Genomic DNA, 25,995 nt, shown 5'->3' with positions numbered 1-25,995 from the left:
AACCCTTGGTTTGCTTGGTGTCATGCCCCTGCTCCAGGACTGAGGTGAGAGCTAAAGCATCAGCAGAAGGAAGACAAGGAATTGCATGTAGCCCTGGAGATGGCCTTTCCTGGCATGGAGAAAAAAGCTGTTAATTGTGGTGGGGCTAAAAAGTGGTGATTTCCAGATGTATTTTTGAGGGAATGGTGTAAACTGGAAGTCAAATGTGACAGCTACTCTGCTGAGATATTTCTATTAATAAACTACAGTTAACATGAACATGATTTAGGTCTTCAGGCAAGAAATAAAGATATATTTTTAATACTATGCATAGCAAACGTATATTCCCCCTTTCAACATAGCTCCTTTTTTTGAACCAAACACTATTGTTTGAGCCTCCCAGGATTACATGTTAAATTTACCATACCTGTGGAGTACTTCCAAGTGCAAAGCGTGGCCTGTTAGCAATTGTGACCTTCACATACACCAGGAGCCCTCCAAGTCTCCAGAATTTTAATGAAATTATTACTACTATTGTTGTTTTGTTAATGTTACCATGGGCTCATAACTACGGAATACAAATAGCTCTCACAAAAAGATGAATCCTTTCAGGCATACCCATAGCTGATTTTTATTTATTTACTTAGTTTTAATATATGATGGTGGGTAGCCAAACACAGTCTAGCTCTCCAAGGTCTCACTGGTAGGGAGAACTCATTAATGTCATTCAAATAAATTGGTGTGAAATATGATCATCCTGAGCAGTACATCTATTTACACTTGGAAATAAAAAATAATACAGTTAAGATATATGAGGCAACAATTAGGGAATATGTCTGCAGGTATTCAAGGAAATATCATTCAGCTTCTGCAAAAAAAAAAAAAAAAAAAAAAAAAAGAGAAAAAAAAGAAGAAAAAAAAGAAGGAATATTTTACTGCCAGTGTATCTGTCTAATTGAATAATGAGGATACCAGCGCTCTTTTACAGGTACAGCAGCAGTGGAAATTTCAGCTAAATATAGAACTAATTCCCCTGAAATAGACCTGGTTTTTAAGAGGTTTTTCATCTGCTCAATCCAGAAGCTTTCTTTCGGTTATTGCAAAGCTCTAGTGATGCCCAATGGGCTGTGCCAGTGGATCCCTACTCCATCAGGCTGCAAACCAACACCATGTTACTTCCAAAATGTGGTGCTTGAAAAAAGTGAAGCAAGAGACAATGCTGGCCAAGGTGAAGAACAGGGCATAGCTCAAGGCAAGGTAGATGACTCTATGCTCCCAGACAGATGTCTTCACATTCCATCTCTGAAGCCATCACTGGTACCCATAGGGGCCCCTTAGCCAACTGCATCCTTGAATGAGGGCCATACAGAGCAAGGGAAGAAAAAGAGAGGCAGTTCTGTGCTGTTGCAAGAGGCTGAGCACTGCTCCTGTCCCACTTTCAGGCTCTGCTTTAAAGCAGTTCTTCAGCAGGCACAAGGAACTTGAAGAGAGTAATTGGGAGGCTCCAGGTTTGCTGAGTCCTACAGGCCCTACTGGAGGGCAATGGATTGACTTTTTATTCTCATCATTTCTGCTTCCTCACGAGCAATGAATCCCTTGAACTGCACAACTCTCCCTCTTCCCAATAAGGTTGGCTAAGACAAAAGGACGGGGATTGTTCAGCGTGTCCTTTTGGAAGGAAGTCCCCACCAGAGGCAGAGCTCAGGTGGTGGGAATGGAGCAGGAAAATCTTCTGCAGCAATGCTCTGGCTCTCTTCAGGGCTAAATGGCTTTGCTCTGCATGTGCCTACCAGTGGTCCAGCCTGCTGCTGGTGCAGGCTCTTATTCTGCTAATGCTATTGCTTAATTACACTGTAAAGCCCTACGGCAATCCTCTCAACATCAATACCCACTCGTGCAGTTTTACAGTACAGTGTACCGTGGGTCTATTGTGTTAAAATAAGAGCTTTTAGGTATTTTTATAATACAACATAATAAAAAATATAATGCAATTTCCCTAGATTCTTGGAATCAGCTGAAGCACCATTGTCAAGGCTACATCTGGGGGATAAAAAGCAAGACTGCATTAGTAGGTTATGATTGCTACACGTGTCGCTGTCATATCAGTCATTTAGCAGTCACATCCTAATAAACTGCTGTGAAATTTGTCATTTCAAAGTCAGATTAATTCAGATATAATAAAGCCATCACATCACACAGCTAAGTAATTATGTTCGAGTTTTGTCACTGGAATGAATGCCTGTGCACCCAAGTACCGAGGGTGACTTTTCTTTGGTGACTGTTTTCTTATTGATGAATTATCCAAACAGGTTGCTTAATAACTTTCCTCTGCAAATGTATTTTAATAAGAATCCACTAAGACAGAGAGAAGGGGGGAAAACATCGTATTTGAATAATATAATAGCAACTGGATTCTCCGTGCTGTTGTTTGGGAACCCGTGGATTCATGGCACTCATTACGGATCAAAGAACTTAATTCATCCGTATATCCTTGTTTGTGCACAGAAATACAGAATAAGTTGGAGAGTCAGCATATGTTAGAGTGAACAGCAATCTGTTATGGTGGTAATTTCACTGCTTGCTGTACCACCGAGGTCTGCATGATAACATGGCTCACTGTAATGGATGTACTTGATTTTGTTCAACCAGTCACAGTAAAAAATATTTGGCTAATGTTTTCATTGCCTGCCATCTGTGTGGTCAGCAAGGTTGTCCAACAGCATCCAGAATGTCACCGCTTCAAACAAGTGCTTAATTGAAATGTAATCAGACTGATCTTTTCTATTAATTAAATACCAGCTGATTAATGCTAGGCATCTTGTTAGGAAATAATGGTGGCCCAGATTCGGCCGTGATGTTCCTGGTGAGGGCTGCTCCCTTGTCAGGAGTGGCTGCTGCAGGCAGAGCTGCACAGACAGGTATTTGTCCCTAGATTTTGTCTGAATGCTGCCGAGTTGGATATCAAGAAATGCCTTTACTGAGGGTGTGTGCACAGCCCAGGTCCACCCTTTTGGTTTCTGCACTGAGATCACTCCCCAGGCCCTGCTTTGCATTCACAGATGGGCATTTCCTTGAATCATAGAATCACTGAATGGTTCGGGTTGGAAGGAACCCACAAGGACCATCTGGTCCCACTCCCTGCAATGCACAGGGACACCCACAGCCCATCCCTTGACCTTGGCTGTCGGCAGGGATGGGGCAGCACCACCTCTGTGGGCACCCTGTGCAGCATGAAGTGTAAAAAGCTTATTCCTTATACCCAGTCTAACTCACCCCTCTTTTAGTTTGAAACCATTTCCCCTTGTCCTGTCACAGCAGCCCCTATGCTAAAGAGTCTGTCCCCTTCCTTCTAACAGCCCCTCTTTAGATACTTGAGATACTTGACATTGCTGCTGCTCACCCCATCCTCACTCCAAACTTGTGGAGAGTGCTACATGCATTTTAAAGTTCTGCCCCTCTGCTCCAAGGTGAGGGGACAACATGCTTTCCCTCTTCTATATTAACATATACAGCACTCCAGGTGAGGTCATGCAGAACTGTTAATTATGCTCATTGATATTTTTCTATCCCAAATTAGATATAAGAAAGAAGTGTCTTATCAAAACAGCGCACTGTTGTTTAGATCTTTCTTCATGGTCTCTGGCTGTAGGGTTTCCTCTGTAGGCAGACACTGGTTCACTGTTTCTCAGCTCATTTTTCTCAGCATCTCAACAATTGAAAGCTTTGTCGTGTGTTTCAAATTGCTCTCACAGAGCTGTGACGTCAGTCAAGTTAATGACCCAAATGTGAATTAATTTGACCAGTAGGTTTCTACTATATCTACTACAAAGCCCTTAATTAGTCTGTGACAGCGCCATTCTGAGTTTTCCAATGTGTTTTCTCAGACCCCAAAGGATTGATCCATGGCTGCTGGAAGTCCTTTCCACACTCCCACTGAGAACATTGCTGTTCTATGTGAAGCAGGAGACAGCAGGGGAAAGGCAGGGTGGGTACCAAGAGTTCTTGTGCATGGAGTTGAGATGGGCCATCCAGACAGGGGACCCCAGCAGTACACCTGGCTTCTGCATTCTTTGGTACAGACCAAAGTATTGCCCCAGAAATCACAGCTTCTGGCAGGACCATTTGAAAATGGTCTAAAGTCCCATTGCAGTCACATTTTATTTTATGAACACCACCAGGGGAGAAAAGAAGAAAAAAAAATAGTATTCATGAAATGGAAAGACAAAGAATTTTAATAAATAGCATCATTGGGGCAAAAGCAATCATGCTGCATGTTTTGTGATCATCTCCTGAAAAATGAGAGTGGAATGGAAAAGAGCCACGGTTCTGATTAGTGTCATTCCCAAAACATCTGAACATCAGGAAATGCACCAGTAACCAGCAGCAGTATTCCCAGGGCTGCCCTAAGGTTGACATTGAAGAACAGGGTGCCAGGAAGGCACCATCAATCTAAGCAGTGATTTACATTTATCATGAAAAATAAACCCAGGAAGTAAATGGCAGCTTGCTATAATAATTTACCCAACTGATATAAACCTAAGGAGTATATCTAGCAATTAAGTTTTTTCCAAGCAAAATGCTATGATCTCTATGAAAGAGAAGGATTTAAAAGGAGCATCAGGCTGTAGCAGTTGTACGGCTCTCTTTGAAACATTCTTTGCAAGGCTCAAACTGTATTTTTATCCAATATTTTCACTGCCAATAAAAATCAAGGAGTTACTTAAAAAACACCAGTGTGAGCAATTCCATAACCTACCAGAATCCTGCAAAATCCGAATCCCAGTACTACTGACACACTGTGATATGGTAGATGTCAACTCTTTGAGAGGGTAGATAACAGCAGAAGAAGAGGAAGTGGTTTGAAGTTGAGGGAGGGCAGATTGAGGTTGGATGTCAGGGGGAAGTTGTGTGCTGTGAGAGTGGTGAGGTGCTGGAACAGCTGCCCAGAGAGGCTGTGATGCCCCGTCCATCCCTGGAGGTGTTGAAGGCCAGGTTGGATGGGGCCCTGGGCAGCCTGGGCTGCTGTGAAATGTGGAGGTTGGTGGCCCTGCATGGCACAGGGGGGTTGGAGCTTCGTGATCCTTGAGGTCCCTTCCAACCCAGGCCATTCTGTGATTCTATGATATGTAAGGATATAAGGTATAATTGATAAATTGATTCATTTCTTCAAGGGTTTATGAAACAGCCTCCAGTAGGAAATGAATTTCAGTACAGTTCTCCAGATCCTACCTTCAACAGGGAGCAGGCAATGCCCCTTGGAAATGCCTTCCTATTTTCCTGTGGATTTAATTCAGGAAAGTAATTTCAATCTGCACTTGGAGCCACTATAAATATTCCAGAAAATAGAATTATTTTTTCATTCTTTGATATTTTTTTCCCCCAAGAATATTGAAACCTTTGAGGCTTTTAATTCCCACATGAGGATCTTCTTTTTGAAAAGCCCCCAGGGGAAACACAGACTAGAAGCAATGTTCCTCCTCTGAAGTAATGGAAAGGCACTTCCAGAGGTAACCACAGTTTGCCCTTCCAGCTTAAAGCAAACAGATTTAAGAAGCCTTATGCTGCAGGTGAATCTTCATGCTCCAAGGCTGAGTTGGTCACTACTGAGTTGGCAGCCAGATACATCAGTGGTGTCTTGCTAGTAGGAATCCAGTGTTGCTTCAAGGGACTGAGGTCTGTGGAATCACTGGCACTGCTGAGACCTCTCCCCAGGTGCTAAGTAATGTGCAGAACCTTTAGTGACACGTGACCAGCTGTCTCTGTCCTGTGCAAGCATCTCACTAAACATGCACTGAACAGACATGGTCTTCCTGGAGTCTTCTAAGGAGGGTGATGATGCACTGGCACAGGTTGCCCAAGGAGGCTGTGGATGCCCCATCCCTGCAGGCATTCAAGACCAGGCTGGATGTGGCTCTGGGCAGCCTGGGCTGCTGGTTGGCGACTTGCACACAGCAGGGGGTTGGAGCTGGATGAGCACTGTGCTCCTTTGCAACCCAGGCCATTCTATGATTCTATGAGTCCTGTTTTAGGACATTTGTGCCTGGTCCAAAGCCATGTCCACTCCAGTATCCCCTTCGTGACATGGTCACTAGTGAGCTTGCAGGGTAAGGGCAGAGTACAGAGAGCTTTCCAGCTCCCCAGACCCAGCAGGTCTCTGACTGCCTGTGCTGGAGGCCTTGTCCTGATCAGCACAAGGAAGGTGAGCATGGTTGGTTGGTGGTTGGACTATATGATCCTAGACGTCTTTCCGAACCTTAATGATTCTATGATTCCATGAAATACAACATCCACACATCTGCCAACACTTTTCCCACCCACTGATGCTTTCTTGCCTCCACCACATCCTTTGGCTGTTAAAACCTCAGTATATTATATCCTTAAGGCCAGTGCTTAGAGCCCCATGGTCAACACCTCCCATCAAGGACCAGCTGCTTTATGAAAGTTGTCTGAAAGAAGGCAGGGAAACATCCTGCTGGGTGTGCAGGCACTGGGTGAGGACAGACATTGTGGATGACTGAGCATATCATCAGCTGTCTGTAAGGAACATGGCTTTATGTCTATACCCTGATCTCAGAGAGTTACAGCAGAGCCAGGAGCTGAAACACATCTCCTAAATCTCAGCATTGTCCCTTTTCAGAAAGAAATCTTTGCTTTTACAATATTTAATAAAACAGCTTCTTTTATCACAACATGTTTTGTAGGCCAGCTGTCTCTTCTGATCTTATTTCTCCATGTTTCTAATTAAGTTTCTGTGAATCCCACCAGATTTCAAAGGGAGCAATAAAGAACTGTTGTTTTTGTGATCTAGTTAATATCTGTAAATAACAGCCATTGCCCAACTCCCACTATGAAGTAATAGGAAGAGGAAGAAACCACAAAACACTTTTTACTTAAAGGCAAGGAGTTATAAATGATCACCATGTCCATTGAAATCTCAGCAGCTTTCCTTAAGGCTATAACTTCCTCCTTTTTCAAAGGGACTCAGCAGATGTACCCATTTTATCAGTTCATAATCTTTTTTTCTTTTTCTTTTATCTTTATGCTAGCTTTTGGGGTTGCCATTTTATTTATTTATTTGGCCTTTATGCTTGCTGAGCAGGTCTGCCTGCTGTTTATTGCAAGGTGGAAAAGCCCTGGAAATCTCTGCTGTGCCATTACCAGACAGAAGTGTCCAAAGGGGAAGGACTTCACCCTGAGCACGGTGCAGTCCATGCCACAAGGGAGTCACATCCTGCTCTGTGCAATGTCCTTGCTGGCCCTGTTTAGCCATACAGCACTCTCATGAGCAGCCTTAGTGAAAAATGGATTCCTTGCTACACTAATAATGCTTTCTCCAGAACCTAACTAAACCCACTGCTTTAGAGACAGTTCCCAAGAACTAAAGAAATACCTGAAAACACATCCCACATAGTACTGGTTTTAGGAGTTATAAAATGTATATAAAACACAATAGCAAAAATGTGCAGGGAGAAGTTAATTCCATTAATTCCAGCTTTAAATGGCCTGTCAGCGTTGTGTAGCAGTCACAGAGCTCTTCCAAAAGCAGTCCAACTTTGCAAACTTATGCATAAAATGGACTTACAAAATGGAAATTTCCAAGGCACTATTTCTTCATTTTCCTATAGAATTTTCTCTGCTTTTATAGCACAGGTCACAATTCAGAATAGGACCTTGAAGATCTGTGTACTGATTCTTACACAGGAGCTCAGAGCCCTCTCAGCATGGCAGCTGGGTAAGGTGAATTTCCCCAGTCTTTGTCACGTATCAAAGAAAACAAAAAAGGGGCAAAATGCGTGCTAAAGCACATTTCATCAGTCCAGTTCAATAGAAAATGCTTTGAGCTCCTGATGAGATGAAATGGTTTTATGGACAGGAAATGAACAACAACAGAATAGTATCAGCTATTCCTTCTTTTCTTGCCTGGACACACCGAGAGCCATCTGTTGACTTTCCTGTTTGACAACAAATTGAAGCAGAATAACTAGCTATGGGAATTAGGCTTGTTACGTTGGGCAGTAAAAAGCTTAAGCATGTTCTTCTTTAGTCTTGTGCAGAAGGGAGAGCATCTGAATCAATTTCACATGGTACCTTATCTTCCATTTACACAAAACCTCTTATTTATCACTATTCATTAACTTGTGGAGGCTGGGAGTGATCCTGCATGGCCAGCAAGGAGAGCGCTGTTGCTATGGATGGAAAATTCAGTTTTACTTTTCCTGAAGCTTCCTTAGAGTTGAGCCTGAAGATGAGATGTGACACCCTGAGGCACGCAGACACAAATGGCTATAGATGTTAGTGTTGTCATTTTGGGTCACGAGAACCATGTTAGGTCACTGCTGCAGAAAACATGCTGATTCTGAGAATCACTGAAAAAGAATAACCAGCCCGTGAAAATTAAGAGCACCTGATGTCTTAATCACTGTAAGAACAGTTTTATAAGGGAAGGGAGATGTTGTTTCTGGAGCCTGAACCAGAGCTATGTGCCAGCCAAGTGGTGCCTGGGCTGATTGCCTGCTGTTGACAGTCCTGGCCTTCATATTGACCACTGCCATAGAGCAGGTAGCAGATTGGTTGGTATGACATGGTGTTCTTCTACACATTCTTCTTAAATGCAGGTATTCAACATGATATGGGATCAAAATCATTAGCATCCGCCCCAGCATAATTTAAAGCAAGACATGAACCTCCATCCAGCTCTGATTTCATGGCTGAAAGCGTCTGGTTTCCACTTCTGCATAGTCTATTATCTGAGAGATTTAACGTCTAAATTTGAGAGCAAAAGATAATAAAAATCAGGGGAAAAGCAGCAGAAATGAAGAACACGCTGCTGGGTAAAATGAAGAAGATCAGTATAGCTTAGCTTGTACCATTTTTGTGAGCCTTCCACAGGGAGGGTTAAGAGGTTGAGGTATTACTCAAGTGTCACCATGAGGATTGGTCCTGTTGGTGGAACTAGGAGCAAGAATATTAAAGGAAGGAGGATTTAATGAAATACTGAGAAAGAAGTCCTAGTAGAAACAAAGGATTAAGCATTGGTCACCAAATTTCTGTTAATGGAAGTATCTGGAATGTTGTTTGGGTCCTCAAACCCAACTGAGTGTATTTTTATTTCAGTTCTGCTACAGGTGTGTTATTCCAGGACAGGAGAACTGCTCTGCCAGCAGGAGAATTTCACCTCCTGGACCTTTATCCGGAATCAAATCAAATTAGTATGTGAGCCACTGATGTGAGACAAGATTAGCCAAAAAGCCATTGTGTTTGCAAACTCCCATTGCCTTTACTGACAGCTCTTCAGCTCTGCAGTTTTTATTTATAATCTACATGAAGGAACAGGGAAAGCAAACAGCTTGTTTGGAAATACAGGTGGTGATGGAGGTTTGTGCCTTTGCTTAAGCTGTATTATCCTTTATTTTAACTGTTAACTTTCTTTGAACAGCCTAATTAATTATGAAATCTGCACGCTTAGTCATTACAAGCAATTAAAACTCTTTGAAAAAAAAAAATGTTAACCTTCTAAATTTAATAGCGTGGGCAGACAGAAATTACTGGAAACCTGAGGTTTTGGGAAATCACCTGCTAACCGTATCAGGTCAGAGCTGTCCATTCTAGAGACACAAACAATCTTTCAATCTCCATTAGAATGACTCATGGAGTGGATGGCATTGCTGGGCAGATGCTTTCTCAGACAGCACTACAGGGGATGTGAGGGTTCTTGAAAATGAAGTTTTGGAAAGGATCAGAACTCAGTTTAGCAGCTGGCTCTCCACTCAGTTTATAGCTGGATGTTCAAAGGGTAAGTAAAAGTTCAAGAGCTGCTACAACAGAGGTGAATGAGTCCACGCATGAAACTGATTTAAGCAGCAAAGTGTTAAAAGATGGTGGGGCTAGAAATGCCCGCTGGACTTCAGATGGAAATGGGAATTAGGCTTCAAAATGACAAATGCAGGAGATGAAGTTTAAACTGATCTATAAAACAGATTGTGCCTCTGTGTGTGTGTGTCTGTTCCTAAGTGCTTTTACAGTTCTAACTCCAGATATTGTGAGCAGTGTATTAAAGCTATGATATAGGATTTGATAAACCAGTTATAGGCTTCCATTATCTCCTTGGGAGCTCTGAAGCTTCCACAAGGTTAGTAATAATGATATGTTATTTCCAAGTAGTGAAAGGGCTGTTTACTCCACTTTTTTAAATGATTAATGGCATTTAAAGAAGCTAAAAGAAAATCTCTCTTATCAATTCTATTCATAATTCTCATTCTGCCTTATCTTCTGCTCAGAAATCATGATTTCTTCAGAGTGATATTTCAAAAACTTAAATAGGGCATATCTGGAAAGACCTTCTGCCCTTCCCATCTTCTCTCCCCATTCCCTTAGCAATGATGTTATCAGAAATGGCCAATGATGTGTTGTTTTGCACAAGGAATTAGTGATGAGAGCTGATTAATGCTTACCCAGCAGATATTGAATCTGATTCAGATTTCAGAGCAATTTTACAGTGATGTTCCTCCAGTGAGATTGATGGACCCGTTTCTGATTTACCCTGAGGTCCATCCCTAAAATAGAAATGAACTGACTAACAGAAATATGGTCAGATTAAAAAACAGACAATGTGATTCATCAGCTACTTTCTCTCACAGGCAATGGTTTTGCAATTTCTCACTCTGTGTTCCATCTTGTCTCAAATTTCATTTGTGACCCTCTTCATCCGTGGTCTCTATACTGACCTCAGGACTTTGCTTCTTGGTGCATAAGTCAGACTGCATTTTCCCACTGCCTACTTTCATCTGGACTTCACAGAAAAGGTCTCATTTGGCAAAAAGTGTACAGCAAAAAAAAAAAACACCACAACCAAACGTTAATAGATGTTGTGACTTTCAGTCCTTATTACTGATGTCCAATTTTGTTATACAAATGTTTTCATTAGGACCTAATGAATGACAAAGGGATAGTGAAAGAATCCCAAACAGATCAATAATTTGGGAAGCTTGCATGATACTGAGCATGTCACCTTCACAATTAGATTAACAGCAGTGTATATATGAGCCTGCCAGCTAAATTTCCATGGCATTTTTCAGTGGGATAGTGATGGAAAATGATGAGGTATTGGCTTATCGCCAGGATGAGAGAGAATAGAAACGTGTCGTTGATGCAGATCAAGCACCTGGCTTAAATGTAGGGAATTCATATTGAAATTATTATTGGAAACAGAAACAGGACTTCATCCTGAAATGAAAAATGGAGCTGATTAAATGAGCATTATTTAAAAAATATATATATAATCACAGCATGGTTGGGATGGAAGGGACCTTACAGCCTCCATGCTGCAGGCTGGGTGCCCCCCAGCTCAGCTGCCCTGGGTACATCCATGGCCTTGGGCACCTCCAGGGATGGGGCACCCTGAGCTCCAGGCAGTGCCAAGGACTCACTGCCTTCAGGGTGAAGAATTCCTTCCTAACATCTAATCTGAATCTCCCCTCTTTTGGTATAAAACAATTAGCCCTCGTCCTGTTGCTGTCATTGAAAAAGTGTTCCCAAAAGTGTGAAAGAGAAGGTTCTCCCATTTTGTCTATTGCTGGATAGCACTGCTAAAAACCCAGAAGATACACTCATAGTTTGGTGTGAATTGGTCAGGCAGGCTCTTCTCTTTGTAATGTCATGCAGCCTCCTTTGCTGTGTTTGGGCTAAGTTATGCCTTTAAGTATATTATCTAATTCTGTTAAATGAGGACATGAAAAAAAAAGTATTCTTCAGCAGATGATGTGAAGATGCTGTAAGCATTTCTAGTGCTGTTCTGGCAAACATTTTTGCACCTCATAGGTGCATTTCATTATGATCTGATTTTTTTTATTCACCATTTATTTCTCTTTGAGTTGCAGTTGCACAAGTTAATACATTAAACCACAAACATGTCTTTGCACAGAGTATGAGTCTTTGTCTCACAAAAAGACATAAAGATTCTCCCTGAGGGGAGAATAAAGTGGAGAGAAAATTCCTGAAAGCAGGAGAGTTGTCCTTGAGAGCAGCCCTGCAGAGAAAGACCTGGGGGTCATGATCCTGATGGATGAAAAGCTTAACAAGAGCCAGCAGTGTGCCCTTGCAGCTCAGAAAGCAAATGGTATCCTGGGCTCCATCAGCAGAGGGGTGGCCAGCAGGGACAGGAGGTGATTGTCCCCCTCTGCTCTGCTCTTGTGAGGCCCCATCTGCAGTGCTGTGTGCAGGTCTGGAGCCCCCAGTACAGGAAAGACAGGGAGCTGTTGGAGAGGGTCCAGAGGAGCCACAAAGATGAGCAGGGGGCTGCAGCACCTCCACTACAAAGACAGGCTGAGGGAGCTGGGCTTGTTCAGCATGGAGAAAAGAAGGCTGCGGGGTGACCTCAGTGCAGCCTGCAGTGCCTAAAGGGAGCCTGCAGACAGGAGGGGAGTCAGCTCTTGGAAAGGGGAGATGGCAGCAGGACAAGGGGAAATGGTTTGGAGTTGAGGCACCACTGCCTGTCTGGGCAACCAGTGCCAGTGCCAGTGTATTGTAAGAAACTTCTTCCTCATACCCAATCTTACTCTCCCCTCTTTTAGTTCGAAACTATTTCCCCTTGTACTATCAAAATTCCTGTTTTCCTTCCCCAGGTGAGGATTGTTTCAGCAGCTGGTTCAGATGCAGACGTTTCTTCTACGGAGAGCTACTGGTGGGTACAGTGAGTCTTATCCTGATTGTCAGATCCGTAATAACCTTCCTGTGCACAGGTGGGCTCTGGTTTCCTCTGGTGAGGATGCTGGCAATCCATAGACCATTACGTGCTAGGTGCCACATCATTCTATGGAACAGAAAAAGTGCAAAGTTAATCTTATTCTCCACTGGCACTCTACCTGCAGATGCTCCTAGTTGTAGGCTGCAGAGCAGTTATTTTAGAGAAGTTTGCATTCCTAACCCCTGAAATAATTTGCTCTTCAAAAAATTGGTCCTATATTTTGTTACATGTGAATTTCTTTTTCAATAATGACAAGAGTCCCCAGCCGGTAGCTGAAAACTGCTCATTTGCAACCAGAAATATGTTTCAGGAAAAAGATGTATCTAATTTTGAAGAGTACTTCCAACACCCCATGACACCCCTGTGAAAATACAAAGGGCTTTAAAGTTCAGGGACACTGTAGGACCCAGAGGAGTTAATGACCTGAGGGTAAGCGCAAGTAAAGCCCTCTGTGTTGTTAATGCTGTGGGTTTGGGGTTTCTTTTTACTTAAGAACTTTAAGAGACATCTTTAAAGCTGCCACCAGTAACCTGCTGGCCTCCCGCTCCCTCAAACAACATTCACAACATTAATCAAGCCATTTCAATTCTTGCTGTGTGTAATGCAGCTCGGCTCGCACCGCTCTGGATCTGCAGGCCCTTCAAAACCCAGGTGTGAAAAACATTTTCTAAAAATAAAGCAAAATCTGGCACCAATCAACACTCCAAAATGTATCTTGGAAAATTACATTAGGGAGAAGCAGGACACTTTTTCCCATGCTGACCAAGAGTCCTACAACTGCAGAAACTGTTTTCCCAAGCCAGAATAGCCCTTGGGAATTGATTTTCAAGTCACTGCCTTCTTTGTTTGCTAGAGGTGTTGGTACATGTGCTTTTGGGTGAATTTGAGCCCAGTTCCAAGAGGATTATTAGAAACTGTCTCCAACCATGGATGGGCCAAGAGACGTCCCCTACCCAGGCAGACCCTATAAGCAGGCAGACCCTGCTTATGCTGTCCTACGGCTATGCTTGGGTTTGATCTAGTGATACCATCCAAACTAGCTGCCAGTCTTATGTCTTTATCATAATTAAAAGTCAAATGCATGCTCCCATCTGACGTTGAGGCCTTTGAAACATATTATATTGTCTAAAGAAGCTTCATGGGAATTAAGTTGCTTGTTTCCATGTCTCTCATGTCCTGGCTAGCAAGCTGGTTTATAAAATATTTATAGCATAAACGATGAGCCAGAAAATCAGCTCATGTTGATATTTTTCCACTCCAGCCTACAAATGCAAAGAGGATTCCCAGGTTCATAAAGGAGGGACTGGGAATGGCCAGCTCTGGTCAGCAGACGAATGGCCACAGTGACTTCTATGGCTAATCCACTGTGCCCAGGACTGAGCACTACACTGGGAGTTCTCCAGGCTTAACTTGGAAGATGGGAAGGTTTGGCTGCATCCCCTCCTGCCTATTCCTATAACCTCAAGAAAAAAATATCACCAAAAATAAAAACCAAAACCAAAACCCAAACCCCAACTGGTACCTTTCCTACCAGAGCAGCTCTGTTGGCTTTTGTTTAGAGTTACTGAATTCAGGATACTGAATTAAAGAGCTGCTCAGGAAGAGGAATGTTTTTGCCATTTCTTAGATCCTTTATCCACAGTGCTCAAGTTATCTACTAACTTTCTTTTTTTTTAAGCCTCTGAATGCATTTAGTGTCTGCCTGTAAAGAACCCTCTGATGGCAGCTCTGTACAGACATTTCAATTTATCAATCTCCTTTCAGAGACCAGATGCCAAAAGCAGACCCACTGTTACAGTAATGGCCTCAGTAATGCTAGGCACAGAGTGGGTATTGTTTCCTGCATTCCTATTCCCCTACGCATGCACATGAAGGCCATGAAGCCCCTTCTCCTTTCTCCCCCCCTCACGCAGCATTATTTGGTTTCATATGAGCCTCTGGCCATTGAAGTGACAGCGCCTGGAGTGAGGAAGGAGGAAAGATCACCTGCAACCTTTCCCTTTGGCTATCTGCATTTCACTTCTTTATAATGCCATTTAATGATGGCAGACTTTCCCAGGAAATCCAGATCACTTTCTTACAGCAGTCTTTTCTCATCACTGTGTCACACTGAGAGCTGTAGTTCTCTGGAATGGGAAGGTTTCCACTACCCAATGGGAAAGCAAGAAGACAGTTATCTACACTGCTGAATCACAAAACATGTTCAATAGGATTTACAGGACTAATAGAAACGTATTTAAGTGGTCGCAACTCTTTTTAAAAAATAATTATTATTTCTGCATTTCTTACAGTTACTCACTGCTCGGTTTTCAGGGAGTTTATAGATTTGACTTCCACATCATTCAAATTATTCATTTTTGCCCTTTTCAGCATCGCCTCGTAAAAATAAATTATGGGAATTAAAATCAGGAAGGCGATGGTTTAACTTAGCAAAACTGAAATAATCACTCAGGCCGATGGAAATTGGGATGTCCAAAAGGAAATGGGGAACAAAAAGTGCAAATGTCAGATGGTCGAGGGGAGGCCGTGGTGCTGGCTGGGTTGGCATAGGCCCAAATTTCCGCCCTCAACCCATCACTTTCTATGGCTGTCACTTCCCACTGGGACATGCTGCTGAACCATGCACCCCAAGCAAAGGTGAAGAATGACAGAATGATAGAATGACAGAATGATAGAACAATAGAATTATAGAATCATAGAACAATAGAATCATAGAATCATAGAATCATGGAATCGTAGGATCACAGAATGGCCTGGGTTGCAAAGGAGCACAATGCTCATCTAGTTCCAACCCCCTGCTATGTGCAGGGTCACCAACCAGCAGCCCAGGCTGCCCAGAGCCACATCCAGCCTGGCCTTGAATGCCTCACAGCCCAGGCAGATCCCACGGTGCCCCTTTAGGATGTCCAGCAGGAGCAGATCCTCTGTGGGTGCAAACCCAGGTGGCTGCAGTGGGCTCAGCCCAGCTCAGTATGTTCGTGCCTGGTTGCAAAGGACATTCACTTCCTTATCTTATTTGGCCTGTTTCTGAATTGAATTGAGTTGATTATTTGTGAAACAGAAGCCATCGGTAATGGATGAGATTTATGCACTGCACATTTTGCTGCATGATAATAATAATGGCTTAAAAAATTAAAATTGACTTAGCTTGTGAAGGGCGTTGTGTTGTCGCTGGGATACTTTTCCTTGCAAAACTTTGATGCTGAATGTGAAATCTCTTATTAAATGGAAATGCATGAGATGCTTTGGGCACCTCTTTGTCATCACTGTCAGGAACAGAGGGCTGAACTGTGGGTACTCAGACCTCAGGACAGTTTGAAATGTGAAGTTCCTTTATTCACTGAGTCTTTCAAAATCAAAAGTATGTTTGACAAAAAAATACCAAGAAATATTACGTTGAGGGAAGAAGGAAGAGAGAAAATCTGGTTGCTAGAATGTGAAATACTGCATCATTAAGAGAAAAGCACAGTGTATCTCCCCTGCCATCTTTTAGGCCCCAATTCATCGGACAATTTCTCTTGAGTAAAGCGCATTCCAAACTTTATGCATGTGCTTACGTGCCTGGATGACTACAGATGGACTTAATCATGTGTTTGCATGCTTTGCTCAGCAGGTTTCTTAATTAGAGAAGTTGTTTAAAAAAAAAGTCCTATGGTGACGGCATTTCCATTCTTTCTTTAGGAAGCAGTGTCTTCAAAACTAGTGATGTGCAATTGCATCTCAGCATGTTACAAAATATTAATTAAAGACACACTCATGCAAACAATCCCTCTTTACCAATGAGCCCGAGGGGAATGTAATCCGGGTACCAGCAAACCACTTGTTTATCTGAGCACAAGTTCTTTTGTAAAACATCTAAAAACCAATGGAGTGATCAGAGAACAAATGCCACAATCAATTAAATGGCCTATTGCCTTTTTCCTGTGGCACTTATTAATGCTAATTCTGTAAAGAATTCCTTATTTTTCTAGGTCAGATAGAAGGGAAAACACTCTTCAACTAAATTCATTTAATGGAGGAAAAAGATGATCAAATTGCTGTCCTGCATAAACTGGGTCTCATAAAATACTGAAAAACAGTCTGATCCTGAAACCTTTTTGCATTGGGTCTTTCTACAGCTTCCAAAGCTTGAAGCATCTGCTCAAGTTTGGGCCTTCTGATGCTGCAGACTCAAAAACTGCCAACGTGGCAGCTACAAAATCAGCGTGCACATGGGTGCTGGTGTGCCCCAGACCTCGTGGTCCTGGGTGATTTGGGAGAATGGTTTTAAAGTGAGACAGGGGAGGTTTAGGTTGGATATGAGGAGGAAGTTTTTCATCCAGAGGTGGTGAGGCACTGGCACAGGTTGCCCAAGGAGGCTGTGGATGCCCCATCCCTGCAGGCATTCAAGGCCAGGCTGGATGTGGCTCTGGGCAGCCTGGGCTGCTGGTTGGAGACCTGCACACAGCAGGAGGTTGGAGCTGGATGAGCACTGTGCTCCTTTGCATTGTGCTCCCAGGCCATGCTGTGATTCTATGATTCTATGATTATTTCAGGTTTGCAAATGATTAAGGACATATCACCCCACGGCCCGATCCCAAGCAAATACATGAATTCATTGTGCATAAGTATACAATATGCATATTATAGCTTTTTTTAACCGTGTATGTTTAAGTGCTTCACAACTTGTTATCTAACAGGGCTATGTGTGTATGTGTGCGTGTACATGCACATATTTTGGAGGCATCCAAACTCCAGTTATGGATGTACTGGATGTAACGGCTTTATTGACTCAAGCCTATGCTTAAATTAAAGGAATTTCTTTCAAATTACTCTCTAGATTAAACCTACAGACTGTCATCTTTCTTTGCTCTCGTTGCTACTGACAACCCTTCAGCTTCCTCTCTAAAGAGAAGAGAAAAGCTTGGTATGGCTGAGGGAGCACTGGGGCCCAACATCAGCCCACTTAGCCAGATAGATGGCAAGCAGCAGGACGTTTGCTACAAAAGTGTGAAAGAAAACAACTAAAATCTGAAAACACGGGCAAAAAAAAAAATCACAGGATTTTATTAAACATATATTTTTAGGACAGAAAGAGATTAGATTTGATTCAATAAATGAAAAAGTCTTCTGGTTTAGCTGAGCCTGCACAGATACCCAGGCAGAGCCCTTGTAAGAGCAGGCAGGAGGTAAGGAAAGAAAGAGAGAATACTTTTTAATCCTCCACTGGGCTTTTTTAAGATGAAATTCCTGAGAAAAAATGACTGCTAACCCATTATGTGTTGGCCATATTGAGCCATGGTCTGAAAAATATCTCAATTTCTCGATAGGTTGGCATTCTTGGCTCCTGCTTACCGCATGATGTGAACTGGGGGATATTGAACAATCAGCAAAAGGGAATACAGAGTAAACTACCTTGGAAAACAATACTTTTTAGGGGGGGATTTTTTGTTTATATTTGCATTTCTTGAGTAATGCATGGAACTCACTGGCGTGAGGCTCAGCAAGTGAGTAGAGAGCATCAGTGGCTGGTAAAACTTAATAGGTAAAAGGCATGGAAGAGTAACATCTGCATTTACACTCGCTAGGAGAGTCAAAACATTTTCAGTTTTATCCAAAAGAATGTTTTGGAAATTATCAAAACATTTCACCATTATTGACATATTTTTGCTTTATCAAAATGAGGGAGATGAATTGATGATGCATTTCAGCTCCTTCTTTTTTCAGAAAGGAGCTGAAATGTTGTCAGAATTGATACGTTCCCACAAAACATTTTGATCCCTGCTGAACAATATCTTGAGTTTAGCTACAAAAGTTCTCAAGCTAAGAGTTTGTCCACTTCTCCCTTGAGGTGCAAACGCAGCAGCCTTGCCCTCTCTGCACTCATGCATTGGGCTGTTCCTGTCAAAATGAAGGATCCAGAAGCAGAAGGAGAATGGATGGATGTCCCTTTAGTACTACGAAGCACAGTCCAGGAGTACTCCATCTCCTTCTGTCTCCCAGACAATGCAGAGGCACAAAAGCAGTGGGTTGCCTGGGTTAATGTCATCTCATCCAGACTAACTGATGTGGTAGTCAGATAGAATCATAGAATCATCAAGGTTGGAAAAGACCTTCAACATCATCCAGTCCAATTGTTCACCCACAAATATTTCCCCATTTAACCATGTTCCTTAGTACAACACCTACACAGTTCTTCAACACCTCCTGGGACAATGACTCCCACCATCATGGTGATGTTGCCCTTGTTACCCACCCCACCCTGTGTGACACCAGAAAGAGCTGCAAGAGTAGGGGTTGACATTGCCTCGAGCCCACAGCATACACAGCTCCATCCCACTGGGTTTCATTTCTGGAAGTCAAAGTGGATAATCCCAAACAATACTTGCTTTCCTGAAAGGCATGACTCTCTTGATGTCTTCTGACAACCTATTTAACGACCCATTCACCATATTTTGATCTAACCTCAGTGGTTTCTTGCAGTAATAGATGGACTTGCAGCGTTATTTCTTCCCCGGAGGAGCCCCCACCAAAGCAGGGTGAGGTAAGGCAGTGAGGGGCCCTGTGTTTGCAGAAGTGCTGGGTCTCCCCATGGGTATGTGAAAGTGTTGGCATTGCTCTGAGGGCTACAGCCACATCCCAGACAGCCCTGTGGAGCCCAAACTGCTGCTCTTCTTGCTTCAGAAACCCCCAGGTTCCTTCCCAAAGGAAGCTCTTCAACACACGAGCAATGCTTCGAGGAGCAAAGTGAATTTCCTCCTCAAGGGGGAACTATTAAGCTGTCTGAGACACAATCACCAAGCCAGGAACAGCTGTGTTCATCTCTGCCCAGGAGTCTCTTGGGGATGTTTCTGCACCAAAAAAAAAAAAAAATGGTGTTAAGAGATGCAGTAAGCTTAAAAAAAAAAAACAAAAACAGACTGCAGCACATCTTGCTCCAGAGATGTACACGTGAGGGATGCTCAGTGCTTCCTTCTGGGCTTCCTCCAGCACTGCAGCTGTGAGGACCCTCTCCTCCTGGATGTGTGCAGCACTCCACAACTCTTGTACACAGCAACACGAGTGAAAAACATGCACAAAAGAGGAGTGGAATCTTGAAGCCCATTTGTCACATTCCCATTCCTAGCCCTTATTTTTGCTGACTTGCTTGGTGTCCCATTGCAGCATGATGCAATTATCTCCATTTTACATGAATGAGACCAAAGGGAACAGGGAAAAGCATATGTAGCAGAAAATAATAAGGCTTCTCCTTTGTTCCCCAAAAAAGCAAAGGTCTAGCATGATCCAATTGAAAAGCCTGCCCAATTTCCCTGATGTCAGGCAGAGAAACCCATCATGTGATGAATTTCTGTGCATGCCTGACCTGAATTCCATGTAAAAGTGCTGGATGCGCTTTCTTTTGAAGCTGCTCCCCCTAAAACAAGGAAAGAAACAAACTCATTCATCAGTTTGCGTTCTCTTTTAAGGGTATGAATTAAAAAGATGCTTCCAGCCATTGAGAACGTCCTGCCTGCATAAGCAAGGAGCAACTGCACGTCCCTCAGGACTGAGGAAAAAAAGAAAATCCCTTTTTTTGTGTGTCACTCTCAAGCCATCCACATTATCAGGCATATGCAGCTCTTTAAAAACTTCTGCAGAACTGGGACAGAAGTTAAGAATATTTTATTATTGCTTTTCTTTCTTTCTTTCTTTTTCTTTTTTTTTTTTTTTGGCCAGCTGTTTTCCAGCATCCATCTGACCCCGAGTTTTTAAGAAGATTATCTCTGAAGCCTCAGTGGGTTGAGGAAGAAGAACCCATTGATTTATGTGCAATTTTATAGCCTGGAAATAGGGTTGGTACCATAGCTATCTAGATGCTTTGTTTTAAAAAAATAGGCTGTGTGTGCCCTGAAGTCAAGCTGATGTATTCAGTGAGAGGTACAAAGAAATTGTTGCCACCATTCTTTTGGGGGGAAGGAATGGAGAGCAAATAGGGTTTAATGGAGGGAGTTCAGCGCAAAGCCTTCCCTGATCTTCAGTGAAATAACCCATGGAAGCTCTAAAGCATCTTTACAGGGTAAGAAACCAGAGCAGGCAGCAGCTCCGTCTCCCCATGACAAGAGCAAGACCAGTCCAAGTCTCAGCATGAACCAGGTGGAGCAGACACTTGAAAATGCATTTCCCCTATATTGGTGAATGTGTCAGCTGCCAGGCTAACGTCTGCTCTCGCCTCACACCTGGAACTTGTCAAAACTCATCTGTTCCTGGAGAAGCCTCTGGTTTTGGCAGATACTATCCCCTGAAAAAGCTGCTTTTGAAAACTCCCATTGAGCCCTATTTAAAATCCAGACCTGCTTGTGTGAGGGTTGAGCTCCACTGATAATGCATGGATTCAAATGGAAAAACACCAGGTTAACATTCAGAGCTGTGTTTCTTTCTGTCTCACAAAGCACTTCTCCAGCTCACTTTTTACAGGTTCACAGAGGACGAGAGCTCTATCATTTAGAAAAGGCCAGAAAAATCCAGGCCTCTTTTTCGCTTTGAGCGTTAATAACTATAAAATTTCTCCTCTAGCAATTACAGCACTACCGATGTCAATTAGTGCATGTCCATTGACTGAAACCTGTCTCATTATTTGCTGTTTTCAATAAAATGAGGAAGGATGTGCCAAAATGCTCAGCAGGATCCCAGTCCCTACAGCAGCAGCAAGTTAGCTCCTTGGAACCCAGGAGACACGACTCGTGTCATGAATTACAGGAGTTACATTTTCTTCCTTTGGAAGAGGCTCTGGGCAGCCTGGCCTGGTGGTTGGTGATCCTGCCTGTGGCTGGGGGGGGGGGGGTTGAAACTAGATGATCTTTGAGATCCTTTTCAACCCAGGCCGTTCTATGATTCGATCATTCCATGATCGTTAACAGCATTAAGCACTCAGAATGCTGCCTGGCTCCAGAGACTTAAAATGAGTGCCCTGGAGAGACCCAGGTCTACCTGCACCCGAGGGGCTGCTTTGGCCAAGAAGCTGAGCAAGGTGGAAGGGAGCAGGAAGAAGAGTGAGTGACCCAGAGATGGTCCTTAACCAATGGTGCGCCAGAAATGGTGGAGAGGGAAGAGAGCGCGGGAGAGGAGGAGGGAGGTGATGGCTCTGTTTGTCCTTTGAGTCTCAATATTGTAATCTGAGCTCATTATTTCACCAGTAAAACAGATGTCAAAGTAAGAACTTGACTGTGCCGAAGGTTTTGAGGCTAGAATCAAGAACTCAGAGACTCCGTACTGTGAACAAGCAAAGCCAAATACAAATATTTTTTCACTATGAATTTTTAACAAGAAACATAAGTTAAATGCTTGTATAGATGATATACACAGCTTTTTGGGGAGTTTTTTTTCTGTGACTTCTGATTAACCCATGCACGGGCCAAAACCAATGACATTTGCAGTGATGGTCTGCCTGGTAGCTCACTAGTTGTTTCATTTCTCCTTTTTTTCCCTCAGAAAAAATGCCCTGCAGAGATCAGCATGAAATTTTATATTCAGTTATAAGAAGTCTATCAGGAAATCTCCAGGTTCAGAATTCAGAAGTTTTCTTTTTCCACAGGGCTGTGAAATGACACACTGAGTTGGTGTTTCGATAGAAAAGAAACCAATATAACCAGGCCAAAGTCACTCTTCCATAAAAAGTTCAGTAAAGTCCAAGAGGGACCTTCTGCTGATTCTTTCTGGAGTAATATCCAATGCCTTTCCCACAACAAACCCAGTCTGATGTTTGAAATTAAGGACATCTCCTGGTGCTGGCTTCAGGATATATGGTCAGAGCTTGATGTTTCTGCTTGGTTCCATGTAGAGCCATTTACTCATATGATTATTTGGGCCACTAGATGGGACTGAGGAGTAGGATTCCTCAGAGAGACCCACCTGGCCCACGAGCTGCTGAAGATCCAGGTCCCCTTCCTGCCAAATGCAGTGTTGTGAAGAAAGGCCCTTGCAGCTCATGCTGTTGGAGTTAATGACTACACAAACATGGCAATGAAGGAATTTGTGCAGCTGACACTTGGTCATTTTCCCCATCCTTGTCTTGGGTACATGGCCCAGATCTGGGGAGACCTGCTTCCTTTTGTATCATTTAATTAAACGTACATTTTAAAAATAGTGTTTAAAAGCACTTTTTGCAGAGCCCAATGTATCTTGCAATACCAGGTCCCAACCTGGGACACCAATGCTGACACTGACACCTACCTGTCTGCAGCCCAAATCTACTCCAGTGCTTTGTGAGAGAGAGTCATCTTTCTTTTTTCAGTACTCGGTTTGCAGACTACCAAAATCTTTCACCACTTGGAGCACAGAGACATGGATGTTTGCTGCTATGTGGCAATCCCAGGCTCCTCTCGATGCCGTGGTGGTGGTGGGTTCCCTCCATGAGGAGCTGGGTGTCCCATCCCATCTCAGCAGTTGTTCCATAGAGATGGCACTGAGCCCAATAGCCCAGAAATTAGCACAAGTGGGAAGCAAAATCCCCTCGTGAAGAGCACTCTTGATGTATTAAGCAATATCCACTCCCTGTTTTGAATAACAATTTGATTATTCTTAACTGCTTTGAGAAGAGAAGAACGCTTCTAATCCTGTTTAACTCTCTTTGGCTTTTGAATTAGTTTCCTAAGCTTTTAGGATAATGAAAAGGCATTAATGTCATCTGGCACTACTTCCTTCCCTCGCTTACCACCCTGCAGCCCCCAGGCCTGGAGACCTGCAGTGCTGCTGAGCATCCTCCACAATGCTGCCAGTGTCACACCCTGTGAGCTGCCACTTCCATCAGTGCTGTGACCCTTGGTGGCTCACAACTACATCCAATGAGAACAAACAAAACAAATCAAACCATAACAAAGCAAACAAAAGAACAACAACAACAACAAAACACTGGAATTTGGAAGATCTCCCGTTCAACAGTGTTTTTCCTATGATCTGGTATTCACAATTCTTTAGACCTGATGAGCAGCCCTTATGTCTCTATTTTGCTGAAGCAGGATGAGGAAGCATATGCATGTGCATGTATAGATGTGTGTGCACATGTGTATCATAGACTTGCAGAACAGTTTGAGTTGGAAGGGGCCTTCAAAGGCCATCTGGTCCTGCTCCCTGCAGTGCACAGGGACACCCACAGCTCCATCTGTGCTCACAGCCCATCCGCTGACCTTGGCTGTCTGCAGGGATGGGGCAGCACCACCTCTCTGGGCAGCCTGTGCTGTGCCTCACTGTCCTTATTGTAAAAACCTTCTTCATTATATCCAGTCTAACTCTTCCCTCTTTCATTTTGGAACCATGTCCCCTTTTCCTATCACAACAGCCCCTGCTGAAGAGTCTGTCCCCTTTCTTACAGCCCTTTTAGATACCCAAGGTCATACTCAGGTCTCCCCTGTTCTCTTCTCCAAGTTGCACAGCCCCAGCTCTCAGCCTGTCCTGACAGGGAGGTGTTCCATCCTGGAGATCGTTTCTGTGGCCCCCTTCTTGAAGTGCTCCAACAGATCCACATCTCCTGAACTGAGAACTTCTCCTGAACTGAGAACTCCACATCTGGACGCAGCACTGCAGGTGACACGCAGCACAGTGCAGAGGGGCAGCATCACCTCCCTCGATGGGTAGCAACTGTGCTTTCCATCTTCCCCAAGGAAAATTAAAAACCAGTTGAAATCGAACAGGATGTTTGAGCTTCCTTCTGGCTGCTGTGGCAGGGTAAATAATTTATTTTGTCAGCAGGAGACACCATTGTGCCCCCAATCAATAAGGCTGACATAGGCGAACATCCCTTCTTATTAAATGCTCCTCATCGGTTGAATTTGAGTCACAACTCTATTTTACAAACACACATCATATGCATGGATACATTAACAGTCAATACCATTCCCCTGTTGTTTGTTAGGTAGATTGGGAGACGCCGGGGAGTTTTAAATTTTATTCCCAGGCAGGGAGGGATTTTAATGTCATTACTCACACTGAGAAGTTCTCTGCTCTACAAATAGGCCATTGATTTTAATGGGGCAACTTGTAGTGTGAGGCGTGATTTAGTGTGATTAAGAGTATTATAATTTGATGACTTGTGTTCGTTACCATAATGGGATGTGCAGATAGTGACAGGATAACTGGTCATTGGCTTCCTACTGAGACAAAGGAAGTGTGTGTGACATGGAAAGTGGAACCTGTTCTCCAGCTCTGGGAGGTGAAACTCAAAAGGGGAGATAGTGAAGATGGCCTTTACTTGTACTACTATGCACCTATGAGTTAGCATTTGAAATTTGCAGATTTTTGGAAATTTCTCAACATTTTCCATATTGTTTTTTTTTCTCTCCTGTAGGAAATTTCAACTAAAATGGGCCAAGCTCAGTGGAACCTTTCTCCTATGAAGAAAGGTTGAGGGAACTGGGCTTGTTTAGCTTGGAGAAGAGAAGGCTCCAGGGAGACCTCATTGTGGCCTTCCAGTACTTGAAGGGAGTGGATAAACAGGAGGGGAACGGCTGTGTGTGAGGGTGGATGGTGATAGGACAAAGGGGGAATGGTTTTAAAGTGAGACAGGGGAGGTTTAGGTTGGATATGAGGAGGAAGTTTTTCCCCCAGAGGGTGGTGAGGCACTGGCACAGGTTGCCCAAGGAGGCTGTGGATGCCCCATCCCTGCAGGCATTCAAGGCCAGGCTGGATGTGGCTCTGGGCAGCCTGGGCTGCTGGTTGGCGACCTGCACACAGCAGGGGGTTGGAGCTGGATGAGCACTGTGCTCCTGTGCAACCCAGGCCATTCCATGATTCTGTGCTCCCAGCTCAGCCATAACTCCCAGACACAATAAATCCACCCCAACGAGCAGATTCCCCATGAGCCTCTTGTCAATATGACAAGATATGAATTCAAGTTGTGTCATGGGAGGTTCAGGAAACATTTATTCTCTGAAAGAGCAGTGATGCATTGGCATAGGCCGCCCAAGTATGTGGTGAGGTCACTGCCTCTGGAGGAGTTCAGTGGAGATGTGGCACTGAGGGACGTGGGCAGTGGGCATGGTGGGGGTTTGGGGATCTGGGAAGTCTTTTCCAATCTCACTGATTCTATGTTTCTAACACCCACTATAGGGACCCTCTCCCTGGTCCTCTTGCCTTATTTCTTGCCATTGTACTGATTTCAAGAGGAGACACCACAGTTGCTCTTTTCAAGAGAGAGCTAAGACGGGTCATTTACTCCGCCTGTAGAAATGATAGGGAAAAAAATGGAACTTTTGGGGCCTAATTAAATAGAGATTTTTAAATCAAAGGTTCTAAGTAGTATATAATAACTCATGTGGCTGTGA

This window comes from Lagopus leucura, unplaced genomic scaffold (assembly GCF_019238085.1).
Source record: "Lagopus leucura isolate 7727_CA_CO unplaced genomic scaffold, USGS_WTPT01 Super-Scaffold_1, whole genome shotgun sequence".
Lineage (NCBI taxonomy): Eukaryota > Metazoa > Chordata > Aves > Galliformes > Phasianidae > Lagopus > Lagopus leucura.
This window is presented reverse-complemented; position numbering follows the sequence as displayed.